The 4,632-nt window shown below is 48.8% G+C and overlaps 1 pseudogene; it reads left to right on the top strand.

Annotated features, from left to right (window-relative positions):
- The first annotated feature begins 814 nt into the window (after positions 1-814).
- Positions 815-4,632, top strand: part of LOC107296387 — a 70,035-nt pseudogene continuing 66,217 nt past the window's right edge.

Genomic DNA, 4,632 nt, shown 5'->3' with positions numbered 1-4,632 from the left:
GGTTTGGCGGCGGCGGCTGGCCTCCCCGGGCGGGCTGGGTGGCCGGCTCCCCCGGACGGTTTGGCGGCGGCGGCTGGCCTCCCCGGGCGGGCTCCCACACCCCGCTCGCGGATGGCACGCCTGGTAGGGCGTGACACATACTATCTCTTCTTCCCCTTTTGCCGGCCTTTCGCATGAGCCCTCCCACCTCCGCGCGCTATTGGCCACCAGGCCGCAGGCAGGCGCACCATTGGCCAGCCTTAGGGCTTTCCTCATGCGCTACTGGTAGACTTGTGGGCTTCTGGCCCCGCCTTCTTCTCTTCTTGGAAAGTGACTTGAAGTTGGGATCACAGCGACCGCCGCTGGAGGGAGGCGGCTCAGAAGTTCAGGCCAGGGGCGGGCGGAGGAAGAGCCAGAAAGGCGATCGGAGGGGAGGGGGGAGGAGGGAGGAGGGAAAGACCTCTGGATCCTCAGAGGCACTTTAGCTTAGTGGTTAGAGCTCCAGAAGCTGAAAGCCAGGGGGCAAGGGAATGGATCTATGGGGCAGAATATGGAGTACCTATAGCAAGGGGATTGTATCTTGGATCTCGAGGGAAATTGGCAGCTGAGTCCTAGGCTACGACCGCCTGCCTTTTCGGGGGAGAAAAGGGGAGCAATCGTATTAGTAGCCTGGTTTGGGGGGGCGGGGGGAAGTGAAGGGGTCATAGTGTTTCCCTTAATTCCTTAATTTAGGGAAATCCGAGAAATCAGAAAGCAGGAGAGTTAAGGCGCACAGACAGGCACCCGTGTGTCCCCAGTACCAAGCTGGAGAGTGCAGTGGTTAGAGCACTTCACCATGGATGACCCCGAGACGACCTTTGGGGGAGATGGGGATGCCAGCCCGGCGCCCTACGAGGAGCTGGTGTCCGTGATGGCCGGGGGCTTGTACGGGGAACTGGAGCGGCTGGTGGGCGTCCACGGCCCTACCGTGGTCTCTGGGCTGCTGCCACAGGTGGTTTCCGTCCTGGAGGCCCTGCAGGAGGCTTGTGGGCAGGTGCGGGACCGGGACCAGGCTCTGGAGCGGCTGCAGGATGACCAGCTGCGACTCCTGGAGCAATACGAGCGTGAACGGGCAGGGCATAAGCGGGCGGACAAGGTGGGTATGGCCTTCCGCTCCATCGGTGGCGTCGACTAACTTTTACGCTCTTCAGACCTTGGTTTAAGTCTCAGCTGACGACGGAGAGGGTCAGTCCAGCAATTCCCGATCAGAGAGCTTAGATGCCAGCTGGTGCCAGCCGGAGCTGTCGGGCAGGCTGATTGCCGCCGCCTCCTCCTTCTCCTCCTCCTTAGCAGTCGGGAGGGGCGCTCTCCTGCCCGACAAGCCACAACGCGAAAAACTTTCTTGTCTCCTCTATGGACCTTTCTCAGGAAGGCGTGTGTAATCAGAACAAACCAAGACCTCTCCTGCCATGGAGACAGACAGACACACGTGACTATTCGTGGCTAATGCTGCCACAGGTTAACTGGGAAAGCTGAAGCAGAGGTGTGTCAACATCCAGAATCGTTTGACTAAAAGCCCCCCCCCCCAAGGTTTCTGAGCTAAGTAATCAGTCCTGGGATGAGAAATTGGTTAGTAAGCCGTTAAAGAAGAGAACATAGACATAAACAGACCCTTCACCAAAGAAGGTGAACTGGAGATTGACCCAAGGTTTTATACTGGCATTTTTCACCAGAAGAGTGAAATGCCACGTTTGCTGATATTTCCGAATAATGTCTGATAGTTCAGGTCAAAGAGCAATTTGCTCTATAGATACCACTGAGTCAAACTCAAATCCTGGATAACGTCTCATCCCCAATAAAACCTCTTTCAAGGATATTCCAGTATCACTTTGATCCTGTCCCTACATCTTGCCCATAATTATTTTTTATTCTCCCAACTTGTCAATCCTCCACATTTTTATAGAAGCATTTTAATGTTTCTAGTTTCACAGCATTGTCATTTCAACCCTTATTTGATCCAGAACCAATTGACTCCTTCTTGCAATCCATAGGAACTGTCTCCAAATTCCTGATTTAAAACATCTATATTCTGTCTTTCGTTCTTCTTTGAGTTTTCATTAAGATACTTCAAGGGGTTCAGTATGAGCAAATGACCTGTGATATGTATCAGAGTAAAAATCCTTAACTTCACATATGTATAGATGGGATCTTAGATAAGCGTGGATGGTTCCTGGTTAGGATAAGATGTAACAGTTGTTTGAAGATGTCAGTTGTGACTGCTGTGAAAAAGCTAGTACTGTTGTGGAGACAGCCAATATCATATAATACCTTTTGTATAAAGGCATATTGTGACTGTACCTCAAATATCAAATACAATTCTGGTCACCTTCTCAAAATCCTCTCAGGGTTGTTGTGGAGAAAAAGAGGAAGAAGGACTATTGAAGGTTGACTCGACCTTCCATCTTTCCGAGGTCGGTAAAATGAGGACCCAGATTGTTGGGGGTCAGGCTGACTCTGTAAATTGCTTAGAGGGCTGTAAAGCACTGTGAAGCGGTAGATAAGTCGAAGTGCTATTGATATTATGTATGTTCACCACCCTGAGTTACTTCTAAAGCAAGGATGGGGAACCATACTGGCTCAAGAATTCTGGGAGTTGAATTCCACAAGTCATAAAAGGGCTATCGTTCCCCAATTTTGTTCTAAAGGAATAAAGGCAGGATAAAAATCTGATAATTAAATTTAAAAGGCCACTGTCAAGTTGGACAAGGTCTTTTAATCAAAAAGATTAAAATGATGAGGGTTTTTTTAGTTTAGGCAAAAAAAGGCACTACACCATGAAAGACTGAAAGCCTGCAGCACCCACAAGGTCCCTCTGCTCAAGAAATCACATGTACAGGCCTGTCTGAAGTTTGCCAATGAACATCTGAATGATCCAGAGGAGAACTGGGTGAAAGTGTTGTGGTCAGATGAGATCAAAATCGAGCTCTTTGGCATCAACTCAACTCACCGTATTAGGAGGAGGAGGAATGCTGCCTGTGACCCCAAGAACACCATCCCCACATAACATGGAGGTGGAAACATTATGCTTTCGGGGTGTTTTTCTGCTAAGGGGACAGGACAACTTCACCACATCAAAGGGACGATGGACGGGGCCATGTACCATCAAATCTTGGGTGAGAACCTCCTTCCCTCAGCCAGGGCATTGAAAATGGGTCGTGGATGGGTATTCCAGCATGGCAATGACCCAACACACACGGCCAAGGCAACAAAGGAGTGGATCAAGAAGAAGCACATTAAGGTCCTGGAGTGGCCAAGCCAGTCTCCAGACCTTAATCCCGTAGAAAATCTGTGGAGGGAGCTGAAGGTTCGAGCTGCCAAACGTCAGCCTCGAAACCTTAATGACTTGGAGAGGATCTGCAAAGAGGAGTGGGACAAAATCCCTCCTGAGATGTGTGCAAATCTGGTGGCCAGCTACAAGAAACGTCTGACCTCTGTGATTGCCAACAAGGGTTTTGCCACCAAGTACTAAGTCATGTTTTGGGAAGGGGTCAAATACTTATTTCACTCATTAAAATGCAAATCAATTTATAACTTCTTTGAAATGCATTTTTCTGGATTTTTTTGTTGTTATTCTGTCTCTCACTATTAAAACCTACCATTAAAATTATAGACTGATCATTTCTTTGTCAGTGGGCAAACGTACAAAATCAGCAGGGGATCAAATACTTTTTTCCCTCACTGTAAACAAGATGTGTTGGTGAATTGGTTGGCTTCAAAAGAGAACAAATTCATGAAGGATAAATTTACCAATAATTAATATTCAAGCTGTATTGGGAAGCCAAAATTCTACTTCCATATCATGCCAAGAAAATTGTGTGCATGCATCCATATAAGTCACCAGGAGCCCAAATTCACAGGTATGTGTGTGTGTGTGAGAGAGACACACAGAATGCGAGAGAGAGAGAGAGAGAGAGAGAGAGAGAGAGAGAGAGAGAGAGAGAGAGAGAGAGAGAGAGATGACTATTTTCTATTAAATCCAGTACCAGGGGCAATACAGTTACTGGGAACACAAAGAGGATGCTGCTATTGTTGCGTTTTGTGATCAGTGGAGAAAACGAATAGGACCAATTTATTCATTCTCTTTATGTGCCACTCAGAATTTTAAAGTAATGTTGGGCCCCTACTTTGCTAAAACAATAACTGCTCAAGCTTTTCTTGATTAGGAAAAGAATGTCCCTGGACCAACTGGATGTGGTGGGTGAGCATTTGCTCCACAAAAGTGAATTCGAACTGGAGTTGTAAAGGTACAGGGCAGAGAAGAAATCGGTCTGAAGGAAACACAAACTGCTTTGGGATGGCGAAAGCTTGGAGAGATAGTAAAGAAATCAACTAGATCAGTAACAAGGGGAGAGGTTGATTCTTGGATTCTCTTTACTAGCGGTTCATGGAACTGGAGGACGTGGCAGTTAGCAACTTTGAGGCAGCCTGCCGATGGCTCAACGACCTAGCGGCCCAAGCGTCCCGACGGCGGTCCGGTCCGGCGGCTTGGCAACCCGGCGGCCCGACAGCCTGGTGGCTTGGTAACTTGGGGATGTGGCGGCTGAGGGTGGGCGAGTGGCCTGGAGACTTTTACTGCCATGGGATGTGGCCGGTGGCCCGGCAGCCTGGTGTTTG

The sequence above is a fragment of the Protobothrops mucrosquamatus genome, unplaced genomic scaffold (assembly GCF_001527695.2).
Source record: "Protobothrops mucrosquamatus isolate PMUCROS unplaced genomic scaffold, P.Mucros_1.0 scaffold2779, whole genome shotgun sequence".
Lineage (NCBI taxonomy): Eukaryota > Metazoa > Chordata > Lepidosauria > Squamata > Viperidae > Protobothrops > Protobothrops mucrosquamatus.
The sequence above is the reverse complement of the archived record's forward strand: the minus strand, read 5'-3'. Positions and strand labels throughout refer to the sequence as shown.